The sequence below is a fragment of the Macaca fascicularis genome, chromosome 14 (assembly GCF_037993035.2).
Source record: "Macaca fascicularis isolate 582-1 chromosome 14, T2T-MFA8v1.1".
Taxonomy (NCBI): domain Eukaryota; kingdom Metazoa; phylum Chordata; class Mammalia; order Primates; family Cercopithecidae; genus Macaca; species Macaca fascicularis.
In genome coordinates, this window is record NC_088388.1 from 114,177,779 (window position 1) to 114,204,476 (window position 26,698).

General features: G+C 37.0%; 1 protein-coding gene and 1 long non-coding RNA gene across 19 annotated transcripts in view; both read right to left on the reverse strand.

Moving 5' to 3' along the window:
• Positions 1–26,698, reverse strand: part of CADM1 (cell adhesion molecule 1) — a 349,474-nt gene that overhangs the window by 142,623 nt on the left and 180,153 nt on the right. The window lies entirely within an intron of this gene.
• LOC135967125 (uncharacterized) overlaps positions 1,253–26,698 on the reverse strand; it is a 40,582-nt gene continuing 15,136 nt past the window's right edge. Inside the window, exon 2 of the long non-coding RNA XR_012423725.1 lies at positions 1,253–17,475. This is a non-coding gene — a long non-coding RNA (uncharacterized lncRNA). The remainder of the gene's footprint in view (positions 17,476–26,698) is intronic.

Here is a 26,698-nt window from a genome sequence, read left to right on the forward strand (position 1 = left end):
TTAGTTTGTAGTAATCTTTCCATAAAAGCCTCCAAAATTCCTTTCTGATTGAAAACTGTGATTTCAGATTATCTACTCTAAATGTATTATAAAAAGCAAATGCAACAGACTTTTTTTAGTTGATCCAGCCTAAATTAGGCTACAAAAAGGGAAGTAAAACATTAAAACAAACACAAACATAGATATGTACAACTCTCAGTACTATTAGCTACTCGGTGATGATGTGAATAACATTCCTAGAGACCTCCTGAAGACGAGAATTTTCAAGGGGCTCCTGCATCTAAATTATGGCAATGATTCCCACCCTCTTCATCATGAATGGTAACCACAAATAGAAGATAGAAACTCTTTTCTTGGCTTTTAGGCTTTCAATACAGCCTCACTTTAAAAATGGACCCCATCATCTGTCTTTAGACAGGAGCGTGTTTTATCACAGGAGTGAAGGTCTAAGATGCTGCCTTGAGAAAGATAAAATTAAGGCATCAAAGAATCCAAAATACAATTTTATGTTGATATCGGGCTCCCTTTCTTTCTTTTATACCAATATACCGTGAATATTACTTCTTAAGCATATATATCACAGAAAACCCATGCTATCCAAATTCTGTCCTGAAGAACTCTTGAAACAAAATTTGCTGGAGTAATATTTCTCAACCTATACAAAGGGAATGCTTGTATCCCTTGTTTACAATGTACCTTAACAGCCTGCGTCTAGCATCATTATAATTAAGAAGCAAAACTATGAGAAGGAAAGACAAGAAGAAAGCGAGCACATGGAGGGCTGCTTCCTCATAGCTTCACCATGATCATCACTGACTATGATCATCCGGAAGAGGTGAATACACTGTTTAAAACTGTGAGATATACATGTAGGCTCTGGTCATAAAACTACATTTATCCTAGTAAAGCTCAATTTAAGGTTGGGCTCCAAACTGCAAAAGTTCTGAGGAGAAGGGAGTTTCTCTAACCATCTAGGAAGCACTAGCCTTTCCCTGAGCAAAGCATTTTGCCTCCGCCCCCAGCTCAAATAGAACTTTAGCACCTCCTTTATTGCTCATAGTTTCTTTTGCACTTCAGGGGATTTATACTGAGTGATGGCAGGAGAATCACTAGTCTAAAGCAAAATTCTGTATTGATATTTAGGATGATTTGAGCATCAGCACATTAGAGTGAAGGCGTGGATGAAAGATTGTGGTTATTATTCCTAAAGCTGACTCACCCTCACAGAGGAGCCCACAGCTACTGAAAAGGGTTTTATTTTTTTTTTCAAAAGAGGGATAGGATAGTGTGAGTTGGCCATGGCAAATGAAAAAGCCCAGCTTCACTTTCTATGTGTATGACACAGCCCGGGAGGGAAACAGGCATGACAGTAATGAGACTTGGGTGTTGGGAAGTTTAGTTTAAAAAGCAGAGTACTAATGGTTTCCAGTTGAGATGTTCAATTCAGTCCTCTTACTAGTCTTACTTGAAGTCAAAACAAAACAAAACAGACAAACAAAAAATAACCCTAGTCTTTCAGAGTCTTTTGAGAGTGCATCACATAAAAATATCTTGTGATCATCTACAAGGTGCAACATCACATTTATATCATATAAAACTAACATGTAGACCTTTGTACTGATCATATAGCTCCCAAGCCATGTTCTGTTAGCAGTAATGTGAAATAATGCATAAAAGCTGGAATTCTAGGCTTAGACAGAACTTAGTTCCAAGTTCGAATCCAGGCTTCCCTGTTCATTTAGTGTGTGACTTTGACTTAGTTATTCAATTTCTCTAAGTCTCACCTTCCTCAGCAAAAATTAAAAATAAAACAGTAAAAAAGAGATAACAGTACACACCCCATAACATTATAAGAATTAAACAGCAGTCACTCAAAATGCTTATCACAGAGCATGAGGAAGATTTTTGTTGTGACAAAATTGTTCTATGTCTTGAGAACATATACATTTGTTAAAACTTTAGAACTATACACACACAAAATAAAATGTTACTCTATAATTTTTAAAATGAAGTGAAATATATATGTATGTATAAAAATTATATCAGGTAAAACATTCAGTAAACACACACACACACATTACCACAGTGCCTAGTACATAATTTAAAAATGTCCATTACTACACACAGACACATAGAGGGGAACCACACAGACTGGGGCCTATCGGAGGGGGAAGGGTAGAAGGAGGGAGAGGATCAGGAAAAATGACTAATGAGTATTAGGCTTAATACCGGGGTGATGAAATAGTTTGTACAACAAACCCCCATGACACAAGTCTTCCTGTGTAACAAACCTGCACATGTATTCCTGAACCTAAAGTTCAGAAAAAAGAGAAATGTTTTTTCTAGTAATTATGTGAAATAGAACTTCTCAGATTCCCATGTTTGTAACCCCAAACCTATAAGAAACCTACAAATAGCAAATGCATCTTTTAAACTGATATATCAAAGACACCTGATGGGAGTTTTCCAGATGTTTCCTATAAAAATACAGCGGGAAAGGTATTATAGAGTCATATCAGGCAATTCAAACAATTATATTTTCTAGATTTTGTGAAGTTTATGGTATATGTTAGCTTTCTAAAGTTTGTACTTTGTTGTTATTTATTTTCTCATTCTAAATAAATATTCATGTTCTTACCTAAAAAAAAGAAAAAAAGAAAATGTTCATTATTGATATAGTTTTTGCTATTGGGGCTATTGCTATTAGCAAACCTGATAGAACATATGTAGCCAGGGTGACAAAAATAAAGGAGGCAACTGGTTGGCCCAGGAAAAGTTCTCAATGAAGGGAGATGGAGCGATAGACAAATGGTGATGCACTGGGTCACCATTGGTGACCCAACGGTAGCAGCATTGGATGACAGCCAGGAGCAAGGCTGTGTGTGAGTGGGGAAATGCTGCCGTCTCTGTGCTGCTTCCAGGTTAGGAGGAAGCCACATTACCGGTTGCAATTACAAGATGCCAGAAGAAGAAAGGAAAGCAAAAGAGCGGCTATTTCTGCTGCTAGACATGAAAACAAACCAACTAAGAAAAGTGCTTTGATGAGCAGAGTGTATGCTGCTGGGTGTGTGGGCTGGATTCTACCTCATCCCCCAAAAGGGGAGCAACAAATAATCCCCCAGGTTCAGATGGGTGTGGTACAAAAAAGCCGGCCAGGTATGCATGCTATTCTTAATAGCCTTAAATCCTGTTCTCCTTTCTAGTGTAAACATTCAGCATATGAAGCTGGAAAGGGGAATACTTTTAAGGAGGCAAAGTATAAGGGAAACAATTCAATACCAGATTCCAGTATGCATGTAATCACTGAGATTTTCTATGCCTGCATTTTAAAAAATGATGTTTTTTGCCCAAGAGCCAGTAAGCCATTGGCTGCCACAGACCATATCATGTGTTGACGCTCCCCGGTGGGCAAGCAGACAACAGGAAAGCACTTATCTGGTTGCGAAAATGCATTCCTTCTCCATATGCAAGTCTATTTTTCTTCCTGCAGTAAACGACATTTGTTTGATCCTGTATCTGATAGTTTTATAGTGTTTGTTCACATACTCACTAATTTGCAAGACTGGGTAATTTGCAATGGGTCTCATAGGTCATTAGTGCAAACTAACAGCATTCTGTAAAAGATAAAGCAAGAAAAACTGGTACTTTGTCATAGTGTACAGGTAAACGTCACATCTCAATTTAGGAACTTGACACCCCAAATCTATTCTTTCCTCGGAGAAAAAGCAGATTTTACTCCCCCTCCCCACAACCCTGTGTCCTACCAGGAGATGGGAAGCATTAGTGAAATAGGTTCTAACCTATCCCTTTAATCTCCAGGTTGTGATATATTTTGAGAATATACAACTGTATTAATATCCTGGCGCTTGTCCACCCTAAACAGTTTGCCATTTATATTTAAACCTGAAAAGAAGGCACAAAGGCCTCCTTCCTATACAATCCCCTAGGCCTTCTTTTTGGCATGGAAAGCACACACATTTTTGCAAAATTACTCAATGTATACAACTGCATTCTACAGTTTTCATTAAGAATTCAAGAGATGAAAACTGTCGGCTTCCATAGGAAGGTGACCAAATCTACAGGGATATTATGTACAAATAGTCTGGTTAGAATAATAAATGCTGCATGTGCTTTATAATGTTAGACATGTGCAACATGGATTCATTTGTGATCTGAGTCTCAGATTTTAAAAAATGGATCTTCGCCTGCCTTGAGATAAACTTAAGTAAATAATGTTTGCCATCAACTCTAAATGAAGAATGACAGTTAAATTTTATAATCATCTTCACAGCTTCAGGACTTACTTTATATTTTCTCAGGCTCATGACCCAAAGGTTGCCATAGCAACTAGGAAATCCTACCTTATCAAGCGCTTACATTTACATTCCTTGCAGCAGCTCCCCGTTATGAATTAAATCCATCATGGTCTTCTATTCTCAAAATAAAAAGTTCTTAGGATTATCTTGCAGAAACAAGGATCAAATGCTTTGATAGAAAAACACTATGCAAAAGTTAATTCAATGGTAGGTTTTCTTTAGGAAGAGATAGAACTATGGCATAATAAACAGCTATGTCCAAACTTCCTGACTTCAAAGAAAACTTAAATAGAGATATTGTGCTAAAAATTACACATTTACTACCTATGCATTTCATCTTAGAATTATCAAAGAAATAATCTGATTGGATATCATACCTCAAACAGGTATACAAAGAATTAAAATGGTGTAAGATAAAACTCTGCTACATACACCTATAAATATTAATAAAATGACAACAAATATGTTAAATTCACAACTCAAATTAAAAAAGGAAACAAATGACAAGCTTCACTTTTATCAAGTGCCTATTGTCAGACAGTTTTTGTCCTTGATTTGGGAGTAAATTACCAGGTAATATGAGGTCACTGCCTTTGTGCTTCTGGCTGTATGGAATCATTATGTAAACAACATGATAGGCAAAAACCTATCAACTGTCCGTCTCTGACAGAAATGAAGGGTAAATTATGATGACTCCTCTTAGTCAGAACTACAATTGAAGACTGCGCAGACTCTCTAGACCATGCAAGAAATCGACACCTAGACAGGAGACACAGAAGCTCAGATGGTGAAATGAGAACTCACTCAACTAAGTGAGGAAACCACCTTCTGAGAGAGACACCAAAAACCAAATCACCCGGAGCCCTCAAGTCAAAGCTTGACAAGTACTTAATGGAGATGATGTCGAGATAGAAAACAATTAGATTCTAGCCTCACCTGCCATGCAACACCCAGAAGGTCACAAGATTATCTGGACTCCCGCCTATGGGTGCCTCCCAGCTCAGACAGGTCTCTGATTATATACACAGGCCTCAACCCAGTTCGCATTATCAGTAAGAACTTTCCTCTCTCACTGGTTTTGATATGTATCTATCCAATTCTGTCTTTGAAATTCCTCTGCTTTTCTGTGTTTTCAGTCCTCTGCTTCCTCTAGTCAGTGTTTGCTTTTTTGTCCTTTTGGTCTCTACTGCTTATTCTCTGCACCTTGATTCTCAATCTTTTCTCTCCCCTCTTGCTTGGAGAATCACAGCACAATGAGGTAAGGGATAAATAGAGCACTGGCTGGCCACAATGAAAGAGGGATTCTTTAAAGTTCTATTAAAATCGAGTTTATTCTACCAGCACTAGCTCCCTCCTCCCCCTTTGTGTTTTCTGTAGCTAACAGGGAACCAGCATCTTGACTTTAGATTTTTTTTTTTAGGATGGGCAACAGCCCAATTCTAAGGCATTCAAAAACACGAAGCGCCAAAATACTTTATTAGTGACTCATGTTAGAGCTAGAAACAGACCAGCCATTCATTCATTTCAGGATATTTAGTTCTGATCAAATTCTGCTACAGTGTAAAAAGAATATGCAATGTAAACTTTCAGGCAGTATAATACATAATTTTGATTATATAGAATTCCTACACATTTTTCTATGTATTAAACTAATTTCAGCAATAAACATTACTTAACTTCAAAATTTTAATTAAGGGATATTTGCAGAGGACATATAACACACACACACACACACACACACACACACACACACATACCGTCATGTGCCATGTAACAATGTTTTGGTCAATGATGGACTGCATACAGGATAGTGGTCTCATAAGATTATAATCCTGTATTTTTATTGTACCTTTACTATGTTTAGGTATGTTTAGATACACAAACACTTACTTACCATTGTGTTACAATTGTTTACAGTATTCAGTGCAGGGACATGTGTATAGGTTTGTAGCCTAGGAACAACAGGCCATACCATAGAGCCTAGGTGTGCCATAGACTACACCATCTATGTTTATGTAAGTAGACTCAGTGATGTTCACACAAGGACAAAATTGCCTAACAACACATTTCTTAGACTATATCCCCGTTGTTAAGCAATGCATGACTGTACATCACCTACTAAGATTAATGGTCATCTACTCACTTTTAGCAGTTCTATATTAAAGACATAGATATAACAGAATTCTTCTCAAAATTTTTTTTCTTTTTTTTTTGAGACAGAGTCTTGCTCTGTTGCCCAGGTTGGAGTGCAGTGGCACGATCTCGGCTCACCACAACCTCTGCCTCCCGGGTTCAACCGATTCTCTTGTCTCAGCCTCCCGAGTAGCTGGGGTTACAGGCATGTGCCACCATGCCCGGCTAATTTTGTATTTTTAGTAGAGATGGGGTTTCATACCCCTGCCAGGTAAGTATCTAAAAATTTTCATAGTCATTGGTACAGAACAGAATCTGGGATAACATTTATTTAGTACTGAACACGGTATAAGAGAAAGGCCTTGTTTTCTGTCTTAGATTTCCGGGTCATTGACAAGTAGGATTATCTAGGACTACTCTTAAATTAGTAAGCAAGATGAAGTGTCACCGGATTATCTCCCCTGACTAACTTAGAAGTTAACCAAAGCTTTAATACAAGGGAAATTTCTGGAAAGCGCTTTGATAAGCATGACTTCACTATCTAGTAATGAAATTCACAGACATGTCAATGTCCAAACATATAGACATGCAACAGTTTTAATTTGGTTAATGCACTTTCTATTCATTACTGGGCCTCAGTAAAAACCTAGTGTCCAACTTATGGATGCATTGCTTAATTACCCATGCTTCACTTTTCAAAATGAGAAGGATTTAAGTTTTCCATCAATATTCCATGCAGGGTAGCATGGAGTGAGTGAGTGATGTGGTCAGAATGTCAAAGAGAGAGCTGGCATCATGGAATAGCATTCAAATAGTTACAGTATTTCAGGCCAATGAAATGTACATGATATTTATAACATATATTTAAATGCTTTCATTTCTACTTATCTCAATTTCCATATTAGAGGGCAAGCTTAATTTTCCACATTGCAGAGATACTTGTTATAGATATGCCTCTAACCCATTTAAAAGTATTTGTTAGCCATTCTTGGTAAAATACTTTAAGCAGAAGTCAGCATTTATGATTACAAGAGGCTAAATAATTTTTAGCAATTTTCCTTTGCAAAAAGTAACTTGAAAAATTTTAATGTCCCAGGTATCCAGATCTTGCAAATCAGAAAACATGTTCCTCAAAGGGCCCTATCCTCTCTCAGCAAGAACACCAAAAATGCAGTTACCCTGTTTCCAATGAGACAAGAAGACAAAAAATATAAATACAAAACTTAAAAATCAGAAGAACATTTTTAAATGAATTTTCAACTAGTTAAGCCAGAAAAAATATATATACACATATGTGTGTATATATATATACACACACACACACACTGAGCCCAATTACTAAAATAGGCTAATGCCAAGGTTGACAGTGATCTTTATGTTTAGCTTCAGCTCTTTAGGATTAACTAGGTCCTAAGTATTCAGGTTCTTCTTGTCCTACTGTTACACATCAGTCTTTGAGTCTATGTAAGGTGAGACTTTAAAACTTTGAAGAAAAACCACTGGAATTTATAGATTTAAAATTTTAAGAGAGAATTACTCTTCACAATAGTTGCCTTGAAGGGTCATATGCTTATTCGAACAATACTGTCATTGGTCCTGCATATTTTGAGCTACTCCTTATATCCTTCCCTTCTATGACAATTGATGTGTCATACGTACACCCTAGTGTTTTACAGCTACAACTGGGCTTTCTTTTTTTAAATCCACAACTTCAGTGTCCACCTTAACAGCATGATTCCAAATAACTCTGGGCTGATTCCAAATAAATTATACTAAAAAATAAAGATCTGCTACCTCTGAGACTATTCAAATAATATCCAAATAAAATTCACAAGGAGAAGTAGAAAAAAGACATTGCTCAACAGCCTCAATAAAATAAGTCTACATGAACTTCTAAAACGATTCCTGTAAGAGACACAAACTATATATATATATGAGAAGGTTTTTGTCCTTAATTGGTGAAAGTTTCCAATATCACAACGGAGTATTTCAGTATTCTGGAGCAAAACACTCCACTGTCAATTAAAGAAACCCAATTCTGCTTTCTAGAAATAATTTTTTGAAAAACTCATGATTGAAGCTCAGACATAAGAAGGGTTAAGTCAAAGACAGTGGTAGATGCTTCATATATACAGAAATTGTAACCACCGTTAATTCTATATCTGTCTTTTTATTCAATAAATATACTAGAAAATATTTAAATGAAGACAATGCAAGATAATTTCCATGTTATGCAAAGCTGATCTATGGTACGTCTGCAAAACAGTAGTGTTAGTGTTTTTTTCCGCAAAGTAACCTATTCTATTTTTCACATTTTAGTTTTCTCGTAGAAAGGTGTAGATATCTATGGTACCAAAACTTTTCTGTAAAGTGTGGGTGCTATTCCTGTTACTGTGTAACACAGCAATCTTTTACTTTTTCCTTCCTTCCTTCCTTCCTTCCCTCCCTCCCTTTTTCCTTTCCTTTTCTTTCCTTCTTTCCCTCCCTCCCTCCCTCCTTCCTCCCTTCCTTTCTTCCTTTCCTTTCCTTCTTTTCCTTCCTTCCTTCTGTCTCTCCCTTTCCTTCCTTGATTTATTCATTTATTCAATCAACAAATATTTATTGAAGCACTATGCTAGATATGAATGATGATTTACCTCTCTTAATTTTAAATTATCTATATAGACGATGAGTATTCAGTTAAACTATGTGTCACACAAAAGGTAGAGATTTGCTTCTACAAACTGGCAAGAAACATTTAAAAGCAAGATGTAAACGGTATTCACAATTTAGAATTAAATCAGAAATGCTCTGCTGAAACCAATAATTTTGGGTTTCAATTTTCTTTTATATTCTTTATTCTTATACAAGCTATAAATCATATCACTACCCATTCATTCTACCAAGATATGAGAACATTTAAATGAAAAGTTCTGTTTATTCTTTCTCCAAACCAGTGACTAAATTTAAATAAAATGTTCTTAGGGTTAAAGGAACATGCCATTTCTTTTAAAGTTGTCAACACTCCAAAAAAGTTTAGAAAAGGAAAACCAAAAGAAAGATTGTCAATGTATAATTTTAAGCATATAAGATTAGCTTTAACCCATAGGCTTTTTAATATATAACCAAAGAATTCTGTCAAAGTAAAAATGAAAAGAATAGGTGAATTGGGGAAAAAAAGTATCATGAAATATTACTGCTTTTAAAATAGTTCATTTTCTTTGAGCTAGGCATTTATGCCAATTCAATCATTCAAAGAAGTTTAATAACGGATTTCAATCAGTCCTTTGTTTTTCTTTTACTTTTTGTCAGTTAGGAAACACGAATCTGTTTTTATGTTATGTAGAACTGAAATGGGAAATCCAGAAATGCCAAGCTTTTCTTGAAGCTAAGCAGTGAGCCTTGCAGCTAGGACAATCAGACACATGGACTAAAGGACCAGCTGGCGAGATATGATTTCTGGTTCTATCCTCTGGCGGTGTGACTTGAGGCAAGTCACTCAATCTCTGTGAACCTCCACATCCTCACCTATAAATGGGGATAACAACAATATCTATCTCAAATAACTGTTGCTGTGAGAATTACTGAGCACTTTCTATGTGCATAGCATGGTGCTAAATTCTACTGATACTTGAGAGTAATCCCTAGCCTCATGCTTATAAATCCAGTCCTGGAGGGAAAGCAGAGGCTGACACAGCTGGGTTTGCTGTTGTTGGGTATTTGGGATGGGGTAGTTAATGCAGAATGGCGTGCTAAAAACTAAAAATACAAACTTTGGCAAATGTACTATTCAAGACATCTTAAGCTTCTCTACTACCTAAATGTTTATTTTTATTCCTTCGATGGGAAAAAAATAAAAGTAGGAAAGAATCATATATGCACAATGGGGAAAGGCAAGTAAAGGAAACATACTCATAAGTAAAAGGTTATGCCCATGAAACTTCATAAGTAGGCAGAAATAACAGAGAAAAAGGAAATTTCCAATTTATCTGGAATCATTATGACAGTTTTTAATTAAATTATAATTGACGAAAATACTCCAGAAGTTTATAGAGTACCTGCCTTCTTAAACAGAGTGAAAATAAAAAAGAATTTTACCTTTATTGCTGATTCAGGTCAACACTTGCATCCTGCTAAGTGTTATCAATGAATTCTTCATGCTACTTGAGCCTACTTGTATCTAGCAGCACCTCCCCAACTCTGTACCTCTCAAACCTCAAATTTTCTAGTTCCCATGTATGTATGGGGGGGTGGAGAAAAGATAAGTAACAGATAAGATTTTGTACAAGTTCTACAGGATTGTAAAATTAAGACAGATTTGCTGTTGGTGAAACCCTGCGGCTTTTCTTTGAGTAGTGTGCATAGGCCTTAACGCAAAGACTGTGTGACACCTATGGCAGCTCGAGGCCTTTCTGGTTTACTCCTAAGCCACAGCTGTGTTCCAGATAGCTGAGGTTATCTGATACATGGCCTTCAGATAAGTGAGGTGGCACTGCACCTCATCACTAGATCTTAGAAAGAATAGAAAATAAATACCTGCTTCAATAAAAGGTTAGCAGAGAAATGCTTAAATACATTTCAGTGTCTGACCCAGAAATATACACTTAAAAATGAAGGAAAAAGAAGAGTAGTATTTGTGGGTAACATTAAAGTCTGTGGCATCTTATCATATCACTGTGTTCTGTGCAAGCTTTCAGAACCATCTGATACCAAGAGATTCTATTTGTTGTTACAGGCATTACATGCTGGATAAACAAACAAGTACCACTTTACATAGTTCAGCTACTTCATGATATGACATCCCTACAAAGAGAAAGATGATCTTATTATCTCCTGTTTTCCATGACTGTAGAGAGCTATCCTAACTTTCCCTGAGTTCTAGTCATGGTAATGAAAGACACTATTTGATGATTGCTGTCGAAATGAACTATTTAACAGTAAAATCAAGTATAAAAAAAAATCAAGCATAAAAAATAGGTAATAAAAATTTAAAAGATTTAATAATCATGGAAGACGTCTCAGGAAATGAAAAAAACTATAACAATTCTCATGATTGTCATGACTAACATTTGTTGGGAGCTTACTATGGTGTGAGGCACTGGGCTAAGCCCGCCACAAAATATAATCATCCCTCAGTGTATTCTGGGGATCAGTTCCAGGACCTCTGCATATACCAAAACCCACGCGTATTCAAGTACTGCCATTGGTCCTGCAGAATGTGAGGATAGGGAAATCTGCCCTTAGTGTAGACCGTGGGTTTCACATCCCGTAAATACTATTTTTGCCATTCATGTTTGATTGAAAAAAATCCACGTATAAGTGGACCCTTGCAGTTCAAACACATGTTGTTCAAGGGTCAAATATATCTCATTCAGGCCTCCCAGCAGTCCCAAAAAGCTAAGTCCCGTTATTCCCCCAGTTTGACAGATGGGAAAACAGGCTGAGCTTGCAGGAAGTCAGACACACCTCAGTGAGGAAAACTCTCTTTTTCATGTTATCATTTGTATCGTTTTAGACCAATATACATGGTGTTTATGTTTTCTTGATTTTTTAAGAAAACTAAGATTAATCAGATGAGCAGTGATGGGCAACAAAAAGATTCCCTATATCCAGAAATCACAAATACCAACCTGTTTGAACAAACTTTAAAGGAATGCCATCAGATTAGTTTTCACCTATCAGCACAAGCATAAGATTTTCCTACTTAATGTATTTAATGTTTCTTCATTTTTTTAATTTGTTCATCAGCTAGTGACTAGAAGTTCCATGCGAACATGAATACAACACATTCCCTTCCTGCAAGAAGCTCACAGTCTGGTACAGAAGACAGAAATGTAAACAGAGTATTACAGAACAATGTGACAGTGTAGTGACACCCATAGGAGCTGCTATAATGTGAGCTGGGAAAGGTGGCAACTGGTTAACTATCAGAAAAAGAATGATTAGTTTCTTGCTCCAGTGCCGCTTTATTTAAATTTCAGGGACTCTATTTTTTGATAACTCAATTTAACATGCCCTAGACATTAAGCACATACACAAGACAGTGAAAACAGATTAATATCACCACTAGAGAGGTGTGTTTTCTCTCCATCACCTCTAGCAAGCAGTTCTACACTGAAGCATCTCATGTTTTGATTACTGGAGGGTAGGATGCTAAATAAATACACTGCGGGAATGTACTAATCCATTAGTAGTAGCCTCAATATAGCTGAAGTCACAGGACTTACAGTAAATCATACTCAGGAAAAACATCTACTTCTACTTCATGCCATATCAATACTAGAGCAACAAGATAGATCAAGGAAGAGTATATTTAAAATAAAATTATATTCTACATAAAATAAACAGCTTAGAACACACTTCATTTATTTCTTGTCCCCACCTTACCAAAAATAAAACTCCAGGTGATGTGCATTGGCACAAAACCAAAATTAAGTGTCTAGTTGTGCTAACACCTAAAACATCAGATGACTAATAATCTAAATCCTGCCTTAAAAATAGAATCTACTGCATAGCAAGAACTCTGACAACTCTTTGTTTGTGGGAAAGTAGCAGAAGAGACTAAAGCCAGTCTAACCACAGGTTAAAATGTCTCAAAGATGTTGATGTATTTCACCCGAAAGCAGCCAAGAGATGGTTGGGAGTATAATTTCTCTAAACAATGTGAGCAGAAATATCAGACAATGTTTCTGAAATCTAATCAAAGCAGAGGAAAGTATGCTGTAGATGATTTTTTAGATCCTTGGAGGAAAAAAAAAACTAGAAAAGCAGAAAGCAATAATACTGGTTACGATTTCTCATGTCACCTCAAGAACTGCTTCTAAACAAAGATCCTGAAGGGAAACCTAATTTTACATTAGGCAGTGACCATCTGCATATACTATATAATAATATTTGCAGACAATAGTGATTATGCCCTTCTGGGTTTTCCTATACAATGAATGACTAGCATACCAATAATACATATAATATATTCCCAAATGAAGAAGAAATCACAAATCTACAAACATGTCCCTATTCTACCATGTGTCCCAGACATAAAAAAATGGAAGGAAATGAAACAACCATTCAAATGTTAATTTATCACTTCAAAGGGTAAAAATATATCTGTGCAAACTACTGAGCCCTTGACATTAACCAGAAGAAGGTAAGCTGTGTGCTCTGCCAGTTAGTACAATTTATAAATAGCTTGGACCCAGAGAAACCTAAAGGGGGAATAATTATCATAGATAGTACTAGCTATTATTTAAAGTCTAAGATCAACTAGCTTTACAATATAAAGCTGCTGGACAGCTAACTGACTGGGAAAAACCTAAAGTCCAAGAGACTGCTAACTGTCCACTAAATCCATTTTCCCCTTCTTCCATGCTGCCTGGCACAAGGCTGGCCTGCTCCTCTGCATTTCCTGGCCTTGCCTGCAGCATGGTCAGCCAGGCAACTAAGTTCTTTTCCATGTGAGTGGAAGTGATGTGTGCCATTTCCAGTCTAGTGCCTGAGGTTGCTCCTCCTGTACTTTCTTCTTTCTCCTTTTGGGAAGCTGAAACAGTATGACCAGAGTGACTCCAGAAGTGACATGCAAAAGGTGGCAGAGCCGCCATTAACCTAGGTACTGAACAATTAGGTGGAGTCAACCCATCCACAGACCTGGACCACCCACCCTAGACTAGTAAGTGAGGGAAAGAAAATTTCCAAACATTCAAGCTATTGCAAATGTGAAGCTCTCTGTCCTCACTAACACAATCCCAGAGAACTGCTGATAGAGATGCAAGATATTGATAACAATATTATGGATAATGTTCTCAACTGACTAGTCATGAGTGACCATGCATCTTCAAGGTCAACAAGTGAGTCCACTGGGGAACTAGTCCCCCAGGATACACCTGTACAAACACCACCACTATGCTCGGTTGGCTGTAGACTTATTAGCAGAGGGAAAGGCCAGAGTAGTAGCCCTTCTCAGGATTCTCCACTCAAAACTCATGGGTAAATACTGTGCAAGGGCACATGCGGGGACACTGGGGGAGAGAAGAACAGTCAGGAGCCACTAAACAATTAAGTTAATGAGCTCAGGTCCCTATTATGCATCAACACAGTCGCTTTTTCTTCTCATCCCCAGTAAATTATTTCTTCTATGAGTATAAAAAGTTCACACACACAAAATAATTGCCCCTGCCCTTCAACTTCAAAGGACATTCTTCACTATAAGTAACACAACTGAGCCTTACTAATTTCTGAGAAACATAAGCAGAGTAGACGAGTGAGCCCTCAGAATCAAGAGTCTATGACTAAGACTATGTAGTATGACTATGTCGAAAGTGCTCATTCCCCATTTGTATATGAAAGATTTATTTTAGGTGCCTTTCCAAGGTACCATGCTGGATGTCATGGATACAGTAGTAAACAGAGTGCCCATAATTTCTGTGCTCAGACACTCTTAAAACTGGAATTCTCTGAGCCAGCTTGTATGATAGACATAGCACCAGTGGAAGGCAAATGGTAACAAAAACACCCACCAAGTGTTCGTTCACAAACCCTGCCAGCAGGAATAAAAACTGCAAAGATGATTTTGTTTCACAGGCAAAGTGACCATACAAAAACAAATAACTTCTCAAGCTAAGTCAATTTTGACCATGACATATTGGCATCTAGAACAAATGGTCACTTTCAGCAGAAGCTTGTTTCATAAATTAGGGGAGAAAGTTCATGAAATGTTAAAAATTCCAACCAAGCAACTGGGATGTAAATTGTGATCGGATTTGGAGTTGACACGTTAAACAGTTTCATCTAGGTACAGCTCTCAGCAGTGCTAGGCATATGCAAGAGAAACAGATGCCTTGAATCATTTCAAAGCACATTCCTGTCAGAAATGTCCTTTGTGACACTAAAATCAATTTCCTACGCCTTTCCTAGCTGTTCTACCAAAAGAAAAAGGGGGGAGGAAGAGAAAAAAAAAAGGACTCTTTTAATGGAAACGTCTTCCCACTGAGGCAAAATTAAACCCAAACCTATTAAACAGCACAAATTTATGTTCAGTTTTTATAATTAGTGTTTCTTTGATAGAAAAGATGGCAAAAGGACAGGATGGGACACGACACATTTTCATGTGGAGAACTATAAGGGTTTTGACTTGTCCTGAAGAAATTAGAGAAATCTGACAAGAGTTGTTAATGTATAAAAATGAGATGCCAGCTCCTGTCCAAACTAGCCCAGAAAGCTACATGAGAACAGACGCTGTTTTACTTGGGAATCTCAACTACTTACACAAACTCAGAAACTTTTTTTCCCCTCTCATTGCAGATTGTTAAATTCACATGGCCACCTCTCCCGAAAACCTGCAGTGAATCTTTATAGTTTTTGACGGGTGCCTGTATCGCTGCCTTGGAAATTCAATTAAACACGCATCGCATATGTTTAGCCAAAAACAAACAAACAAACAAAATAGGAAAAAAAAAATCAAAACACCACCAAACCAAACAAAAATGGTAACACAAACTGAGTATCTAAATACGACAGCGTGTCATAACTCTCCTGAAAAAGAAGAAAAGTTTCTCTCTCAGTCCCAGTACCTGAAGCAACACCAATTAAAAACACAATTGTTTCTTTCTTTCCCATTTAGTTATCTTGACCTACCACAAAGCCCTTACTTTTGCTAAAGAGAGAATAAATCATAATACAGTGCAATTTTCATTCAACTGGGAGGGTGTTTTCTAGCATGCTTCTCTCCTCTTGCTTCCCAACGTTGGTTTAATGTGGAGCATTCCAGCTCCTCCTGTACCCAGGCATCCTGCGAAGAGTCCCCAAAGTCATATCACACCAAAACCCAAATAATTTGGCCAGCCATGAACATGCCTGAGAATAATGCCCATTTTCCAAAGGATTTTGTCATTTACTGGACTAAGATAAACAGATTTTTAAAAATGCTCAGTATGTAAAGTTTTTCAAGTTATTTGGCTTTGGGGGACTCACCCCTACTATTTAGGGTCAGCAAGTTACCTTGTATCCTATCATGTCTGATCACAATCAAGTCAGCTTGAAACATCTCCACAGTGAGTTAGCTATGGCTAATGAGAAAAGAAGTTCATCTTGGGAGAGTGAATGACTCAGTTGCAAAGGAAGCATTTAAACATCTGAACAAGGCTCTGTTCACCTCAGCTGGTTGATAGTATTCATTCTTTCCACAACGGCCAAAGAAGAGAAAAGGAAGAGGCAGAGGTTCGGGCTACAGTGTATGGTAGTTTTGAGGTGGAATTCTGATCCTTCCATTTGGCACCTCCTCTTGTTAAAGTCAAGAGGAGACACGGGCACAAAAGTAACAGCAAATGCAGAGAATCGTATCCGGACACGAGCGGCAATAAATTCATCCTTAAAATATATAGTGTTACCGTGAATAGTCATTTTGAGCTAAAACCCAGAAAACTGTTACGTTCCTTTAGTGAGGATATCTGGTCACCTCTGAGGCAATGATACAAACTCCAACAATCTCTCCTTAAGGCCCTGAGGAAAAGATTCAGCATATCAGACAGCAAGAGAAGCCATACTTAAGGAAGTGTTCTACCAACATCTTTTACAAGGAATGAAACTGACTCTATAGCAAGATAAACAGAGAAAATGCAACGTGCTATACTGACTTCCTAGTCAGCAAAAGTTAATGAATTGCAGATCACGAGCAACTCAATGTAAAACCACAGTGTGTGCATGTTATGAAATTACTCCACAAAAGATTGCTTAAGCAAATTTACAATGAAAAACAACATCAAAACACCAAGGAAGTGGAATGAATATAAATACGAAGCATACTTAAACACCTAGGACGTTTATTTTAAGAAGGAGGAGGAAAAACAGGCTCCTTAACCTTCAATGACTTTTGCAAACTATAAAGGAAGATCAGAGAAGCATTTAGGTCTTCTTCATAACAATATATATGTTACATAAGCAAGTAAGCCCAGATACAGAAAACTGATCTTCAATTGCCCCTGCAGCCTTGCAGACAGCATGCAAAAATCCATCCGGGGACCGTCTTCAAAGGGTCAAACTGAATGCACAACACCTGGAGATGAACACGAAAAATTTAAATAGGGCCTGTGGGTCTCTAAAGAGCAGTTTTTAACTGGCCTAGAAGCTAATAAGAGTGGTTATAAACTGTGAACAACCAATGCCCCACACAAAAGAACATTTATCACACTAACACGCCTGGAAAGTGGAGAGGTTCATCCACATGCTCTCTGCAGTTTCTATTAGAATGTTAATTGTTCATACTGAAGAAAAGGAGACATAAGGAATGGCTTTTACCATCATGTGTTAAGTTTATTTTTGTTCCTCTGACCAGTTCCCAAGGGGCAGGAGGCTAATGACTGTTCTTCATCATCAACTGCAAAGGATATTTACATCCATCCTGTAACCATGACAGCTGTGTCACTAATTCCCTAACTACCTCCACCACATGAACCAATCATCTGGCATGAAGCGGCAAGATGGAGTGCCCTGCAGTCATTATTCACCAAGCACTTTCATTAACAAACTGCCCTTAATTACAGTGGTAATTGCAAAATTATTTCATAGCAGCAATTATTTTTCTCAGCCAATCCAGGCTATTTAAGTAGGACATTGCCTATGAAAATGGCATAAGGCCAAGTAATCTATGACCAAAGATATGTTTTAATTGTACTACCAACTTATTTCCAAAATATTGCATCAGAGGGCTTTGAAATTACATTATACATCCCATTACACATTACACACGCACACACACACACACACACACAATAAAAGTAAAGCTAAACTTCCCTACTTATTTTTTAAATTTGAAAGCAAAATGCATATATAACATTCACATTAAGTACCTAAACTAATGCAAAGTAAAAACAATGAGTCTCTAGATCTAAACCTATACTTTCAGAACTGCTGAACAAACTAACCCATCCATTAGAAATGCATCAACTCCCTTCCATCCATTCCTTTCACTTAAAAGCCCTTTGTTCTTTCACATTTGTACATTTAGATACTCAGCTATGATAAGAAATACTGGAATACCTGTCCGTCTGTTGTCCTCATAAATAAAATCACAAAGGAGTTTCCAGAAATCACATTCTAATGTTCAAAATTATAGGCTGAAACACATCTATGCTTAGTTTCCTCAAGTTTCAACTTGAAAATTCGTAAACATTTACCCTGAAGATGAAACTAGAATCATAATGTCCTATTTGGGGAATAGTGAATTTTCAGTGAAGTTAAGAGTACAAGAAATGTGTGATCTGGAGACTAGGGAGATGTGGTGAAATCAAGATTAAGCTTTTAATACTGCAATCAGACTATATGAAGACATGAATACTATTCTAAGGAGTTTGGATGTGATCTTGTAGATAGTGAAGACGTGTAGAAGGCAAGGAAAGATGACGGCTTGAATTCAGATACTGGAATGGAAATGGAGGGACAGATTTGAGAAATCCATGAAGAATTTTGCAGGCAGAATTACGCTTGATGACTTTTAGGTACAGACAGCAATAAAGACATATTTAAAGACTGCTCTGAGATTTCCAGCCTGTTGGAATAGGTAGGTGGTGAGCTAGGTAATGCAGTAAGAATCTGTAATACACATAAGCATTTTAAGTATCTATAGGACATTAATCTAGAGATATTAAGGAAGTAGCAAGAATAATAATTAACATTTATTGCTTACTTATATGCCAGACACCGTGCTTAATGCATTAGATGCATTAACTCACTTGCTACTCAAAACAATAGGATCTTGAATTAGATCCTGTTTTTACAACCATTTTTTATAGACAAGAATGCTGAGGCTCAATGAGATGAAAGGATCCAAGGTCACTAGGGCAGAGAATGCTAGTTGCCTCACAAACATCCATTCTTCTCTCTGTCCTTGGTAACAAAACCCCTCTTTTTAAGCTGTGCCTGGCAAAGATAACATTTCCTACCTCCCTCACATCTAGGTCACGAGCTTTAAGTGGAAGTGTTGCGTGGGTTGGAAAAGAAACTGGTTCTGCCAAAAGAAGCTCTTCTTTGTCTTTCCTGATGCCTAACAGGCAGCAGCACTGGCAAAAACTCCATCTTAGACCATGAGATGACCATCAGGAAAAAAGTCACCAACTGAGGATGGTGAAGCAGAAAAAAAGAAGGCTGAATTCTTCAAGAATTTTGCGGAAGCACCATACCTGCCCTGGATTGCCTATCTCTCTACTTCTTTCTACTTTAAATAATGTTTTAAAAAAAAACATTATTTAAATCACTATTTTGGTGATTTTGCAGGTAGAATTATATTCCCATTTACTCATTATATAGGTACCCTGCCAATTCTTTGGGATCCAAAAAGTACTCCTAAAATAAACAGTCACACAGCTAATAAGTAGCATAGTCAGAAACGGAAGGCAATTCTTTGATTCTAAATTCTATGATCTCAACAAAAAGGGCCCGACTGCTCAAGGGAGCAATTGAGGTTACAGGTGCAGATTGTCAATTATTGGTTTAGGTACATCCTGACCGATTTTGTTACTTCCTCTAATACAAAAATAATGCAAAATATGCATCATCATTCGAAAAGGAAGGTATTATCATTAGATAAACCATGTAGATGATGAAGAATTAACATCTTACCAATTTTAGAGAACTAAAATAAATAATCCTAACAACCCTAAAATTATCAAGCATAATTTTATCTTCCTGCTGGGGCCTTATTTGGGAATCCTGTAGTGTATTTTTATTAAACAGAGCTACTAAAAAATTGGCAAGTTACCTATATACTCAGTAAATAGGAAACAATCTAGTTCCATCTTTTCCAAATTGTATTTATTTATTCATTCATTCATTCATGTATTTTTTAGAGACAGTATCTTGCTCTGTCACCCAGGCTGGAGTGCAGTAGTGTGATCATAGCTTATTGCAGCCGAAAATCCTGGCCTCAGGCGATCCTCTCACCTCAGGCTCCCGAGTAGCTGGGACTGCCAGTACATGCCACCATGACTGACTAATTTCTTTAAAATTATTTTTTGTAGAGACAAGGTCTCTCTATGTTGCCCAGGCTGGTCTGGAGCTCCTGGGCTCAAGCAATCCTCCCATCTTGGCATCCCAAAGTGCTGGGATTACAGATGTGAGCTACCATGATGAGTGCTTTTCTAAATTTTAATTAGATGAAAATCTAGTTCTGTAAAGAAATGAAATACCAATGATTTTGCAGTAAAGCATGTTTCCATATAAATATAATATGTAATTTCTTGTGCCAGAATCTTGAATAATGTATAGGATAAAATCAGTTATTATTTTGAATTTCCTGTGCAGGTAGGTGTTATGGTATTTCCCTATACTATATAATAAACTAGTATTAACTAAAAGGTTAATAATATTTTATTCCTACAAGAAGAATTGCAAAATTAGTGCTTAGACCTTCAGTTTTATCTTCAATGCTTGAGTATCCTGAAGTTGGTGGGAATCCAGAAAAAAAAAAAATGTTTCCTTTAATTAAATATAAGTCAGGTCTCCAAGCAGAAGGATGATGTAGTCACGTGTTTTGTGATGAAAATTCCCCTAAAAATCGAAGGAAAGAAATTCTGTATGTAATACAGAGGAAAATTCAATATAAAATGTGGGCTTTTCCAAAGAGAATTTATATTCTCTTATTAAAATATTAGTTTTGAATTTCATTATTTTACTAGAATTTCAAATCTAGTCTTCCTTTGTAGCAAAGACACGAGACAAATTATTCTATCTAAAGCAACCATTGCTATATTTTTTAAAATCCACATAGTTCATACTTTTAACAACATTACAGCCAGTAAGTGAATGTATTTCATTTTGATGACTTCATATATTGCATTAATGAGAAAAATTGAGGCATATTATCTTAGGATCTAAAATATTGTGCAATTGTAAGTTTTATGCCAGCCTTCAAGTAATTCAGTTTTTTCAAAGATAGTGAAGGGAAAAGACTCTGGCCGAGGCAGTCTCTCCCTTGACAATGAAAGCAATTCTACTTACCAATTTGGTTTGCTTCCTAAAGAGTTGCAAGATTGGTAAGAAGTACTGGATTAATTCTATATTCTCTCTGCTTAGGTATGTTTTCAACATTCTATGGAGTAAATATGCTAGTGGTAAGAACACAGTTCTTGGGAAAAAATGCATTTTGTAGGACACTCTAGGCTCTCTGTAGTGACTAAAAGCAAACATAATAAAACAACCTGACATCAATTCAGTATTTCTCCATTTACCGAAACTTCTCTGAGCACTTTAACACATGCAAATCATATTCCAATGCATTTTTAATGTTTGACCCAGATTACACAAAAGAAAACTAGGGTAATAAAAATCTCCATATACTTTATTTGCAAATACTGAAAAGTAAAGATAGGTGGTAAACCGCTACAACCATTATGTCATGAATTCCTCTCCTTAATATCCTAGTTCCAGTAGCTGCTAACTACTAAAACTCCTGTGGTGTTCAGGTCCTTTTGTAAACTGTCCTCCAAGATTTTCTGACTACATTATTACAATGTGTTTGTCTTCCTGGTAATTTTGCAACAGTGGCGTGATACTCCAGGCAAAGCATTCCATAGGGTTAGAGTGCTGCTTGAGGGAACCAGTGGAATGCAATCATCACCCACAAATGCACCATCTGCTGTGTCTTACTGCTTAATTAAACTAAAACTGGTAGGTTCTTAATTCTCACAGCTCATAAAAATAAAGGTCACAACAGAGCACTGGCATCATGGATCATCCACATAACATACAGTCGCTAAAGTACATTTTGCCAACCTATCACTCAAAAGAAAAAAGAAATACACCATCTAGCTAGCGTCAAAGCATAGAATGATTCTATCAGACTGACATCAGATCAATGACAGGACAGCTGAACTGTCAGCCTAAGTGAACAGGAGGACAGAAGCTTTAATTCGTGGCCATTGTTCTTTACCTCTCTCTGGTAGCACTTGCCAAAAAAAATTCTTCCACACACTATAACAAGACCACTCGTGAATGTTTATTGAATCATCCACTCATTCATTCTTCAACCATTTATCAAAGGCTTACATATGCGACGCATTGTGTTTAGTATTTTGTAAGACACAAAAATGAATCCGATGCAGGCTGTTAAGTATATACAGCTGCCAATGACTTCATAAGATACAGTCTTATGTCACATATATATAACACTTTTATTGGTTTTAATTCATATATCACAGAACTCACCTGTTTATAGTGTACAGTTCAATGGCTTTGAATATATTCATAGAGTTGTGCAACTATTACCACTATCTAATTTCAGAACATTGTCTTCATCCCAAAAAGAAACTTTATATCCACTGATAGTCACTTCTGGCTCATCTCTTATCCCAACCCATGGCAACCACTAATCTAATTTTTGTGTCTACAGCTTTTGACTTTTCTGGAGATTTCACATAAATGAAATCATATAATATGTGGCCTTTGGGGTTCTTTCACTTAGCATAATGTTTTCAAGGCTTATCCATGTCATAGAATGTATCTGTACTTCATTCTGTTTAATGGTTGTGTAATACTCCGTTGTTTGGCTATACCACATATTGTTTGTTCATCATAAATGGATATTGGATATTGTTTCCATTTTTTGGTTATTATGAATCACGCTGCTTAATAATATAATGCAATATGTTATAAATAATATAATATTCATGTACATGTTTTGCACAGGCACATGTTTTAATTCTCCTGGGTATATAACTAGGAGTGTAATTGTTGTGTCATATTGGTAACTCTATGTTTGACACTTTGAAGAACTGTCAAGCTGTTTCCAAACTGGCTGTACCATATTACATTACCCCTAGCAATTTATAAGAGCTCCAGTTACTCCATATCCTTGCCAACACTCATTATTGTCTTCTTGTGCAATTCTAGCTGTCCTAGTGGGTCTGAAGTGGTACCTCACTGTGGTTTTGATTTGCATTTCTCCAGTGACTAATGGCATTGAACATCTTTGCATGCTCATTGGTGACGTGTATATCTTCTTTGGACAAATGTACTACATATTTTGAGCAACTTTTAATCAACTATTTGTTAGAAATATATAAAATATTGTATCTATAATCTTCCAGCACTATGTAACATTTCCCAACAAGCCACTAATGTATTTTCTTACCCTAAGTTACTTTTGATGTTTAAATAAAAACTCTAAGATAATACCTAAAACCAGTCTTGAAATTCCACAGCATAAACATGGAAGCATGGGGCGGGGAAGTAGGTGGGTGAAATTTCACTTGATTAGATAGCTTTTTCTAGCCAACAGCCCATTTCCCAAATCTACTAAAAGTCAACTAGTAAGAATTTGATGCAGAAGAGGCTGAGGTACAGAACATTCAAGATGATGAAATGGCAATAAGAATAAAGCAACAGATTCAGTTTCAGGTCATGGAAATTCATGAAATGTTACAAAGGTAAAGCAACTTATTTGGACTTAGTAGTAGACAGATGTTGAACTGAGAAAGATAAGTAAGAATTAGTTCCTAGGACAGTGGATGATTATAGTATCACTTGCCCAAAGGAAGAGGGAGGAGGAAAAGGAGAACAAAACAAAACATAAATATTCTGAAGGAGGATTCATTATGTGGCAGCGGTTTCTGTTGCTCTTTTAAGAGAAGAGATATGAAAAAGGAAAAAAAAAAGTGGGATTAATCTAATTTGTGCCACAATGAACCTGGTCTAGGATATGTAAGTTGCTGTTGCAGGAGAGAGAAGCAGATAGCCATACAAAGAACCCAGAAGGAGTTCAGGAGAGGGCGTGGGTTAAAGATGCTGTGGGAAAAGAAAGAGCCACAGTCATTCATATATCAAGGAGAAAAACCCTGCATTCTTCTTAACTCCTTTCAAGCCAACTCACTCTTGTTTCACACAATGGGGAATAACTTAACTCAGTGATATAGTTATGAGATGCTAATGAATGAAAAGAATTGATCCTAATTATCTCTTCAACATCCTTAATGCACCCATAAAAGTAATCACATGTCTTCCTTTAGACTTCTCTGAACTGCATCATGCATCTTGAACTTTCTCTGCTATGTAGGTTTTTAACTACCTAACATTTTTCTCCAAATAAGGCAAAAGAAAACAAATAAACAGCATCCACAATAAAAATGATGATTTTGGTGCCACGCTCTCTCCAACAAACAAAAGAGGGCAAAATTGTGAATAAGTCAGCACTAGTACTTTTACATGCTATACTACCGAGCCCCAATCGATAAGTCTGTTCTCTCTTGTTGGTGTGTTTGTGGAAAAGGTACATGACAGCAGAAACAGACAGAGACCTTAAAAAACAATTAAGGGTGAGGAATCTCCTGCCAAACAGCTAGTGCAGATGGAATCTTTTCTTCCATAGAGCTTAGCCTCATTCCATAGCCAAGAAAAAAGCTTGATAAATACTATATGATGAACAAGTGATAAAATATAAAAACTGCGATGAGGAATGACCAATGGAAGAAACCAGGTGTCACTCAGAGACTGACTGGGTTATTGTGCTTCCTGTTTCCTGTAGGTGGCGACAAACTCCTTGAAGAGGAAACAGCAAAGTTAAAAGGCTGGTGTGTGTCTAGATTGAAGCGCTAAAGAATTTGCTTGTGTGAGTTGGCAATTTCTCCTCCAAGGCAGCTCTTCTTCACTGGTACTGGCAAGCTCTAGATTTCAGAAGTGATTCACCTGCGCCACGTTATTTATGAGCTGCTTTTTCCCCTTTAAGCACCCAGCTTCACATTAACAGTACGACCAGCTTCACTGCAGAGCTCAACCGTGCCTATCACGTAAATGGAAGTTCGTTAGAGCATCTATTAAAAGGATTTTCAAAGGCAAAATAGCATTTTAAAGCCATTAGCATCCCTTAAGTTAAGTTCTATAGAAAAAAATGTTAACCCACTGCTATTTAAAACCATCAACCAGAAATGGCCATAGGTCACCAACAATCCCTTGGATTCTCTCCCCAGAGGGTTCTCACACCTCTATATGCTCCCGATCTTTCAGGCCTTGTAGTGAGAGAGCATCAACGTGACCTCTAGGAGCACGTCCCAGACGTGCATCTCCTGGAGGCAGCCAGGGCTTGGACATCAGTCATCAATAAGGGTCCTTGCTGAAAAGAAGTGGTGGGGGGCAGCGGGGAAGCAAGGGCCTTGGTCAAACTGGAATAAAAGCAGGATGAAGGGTGTGTCTTGGAGGGCATACACAAGCAAGCAAGAATTAGATCTTATGTCCTAAATTTTCACTATTATTCTCAAGATCCAATTTTTATAACAAATATTTTCTGCCAACCTCCTAAAATTTTTAAACAGCAGCAGCCAGGACTGACTTCTACTCGGCACAATTACATAAGACCAAGCAGTGTGTTGCTCTCATTTTTGAAGCTTTGTTTTAAGCTCCCTCATTAATCTTTCAGTCTTTTCCCATCTCTGCCTGACTATAACTGCCCTGAATTTATCCAAGCCTGCAGAATGCCAGACTCACTGGAGTCTAAATCACCAAGAGCTGAATACACATTCTACTCATGGGACTCTACACTTCCATCAGAAAGAACCAATCACAGCTTAGGAGAGGTAAACCTCTTTTTAATTGTATTCTATGATACTAACAGGTATTCATTACACATGGACCTTAAAACAAGATTTGCTCTTGGCTGCTCATAATTGTATTTCTACAGCAGTTTAAACCGTTGGCACCTGCAATTGCTAGCAGGCCTAGGCTAAGAATTTCTATTATCCCAGTTTCAAGGGTTACATTTAAAATAAAACTCAGAGGGGCAAAACATTACATACACACATATTTACACAAATTAAATACTATGCACAAGTCAATACCTTCTGCACACAAAACTACATTAAACTCAATTAGCCCTAAGCAAAACTACAGGAAACAGGTTTTCTGTGAACCAACAGAGCTGTTCTGTATAATAAAGAATATAAAAGCAGCTAGATTATAGAGTTCTGCCGAACTGTCAATAAATGCTTTTAAAGAAATCATTATCAACACTAATTTCTAAATTAATTAACTTAAAATTAACACAAAACAATCCAACCCAAGGTATTTATACACAAATAACCTCTGGTTTCTGGGTTCTAATAAAGAAGAACTTTTGAAGCATGTACGTACATGTGTGTATCATTCAGGGCTTTTCCAGAAGGATATTCCTAACTGTAAGTCACAAAGCAGCCACCAGACTAAAGTACAATATCCTTCTTGTTATGGTTTCCTACTTGATTATGACCAAAATTAAATTATACAAATATTTCACTAAATATCTTCTCAAACCTTATAAA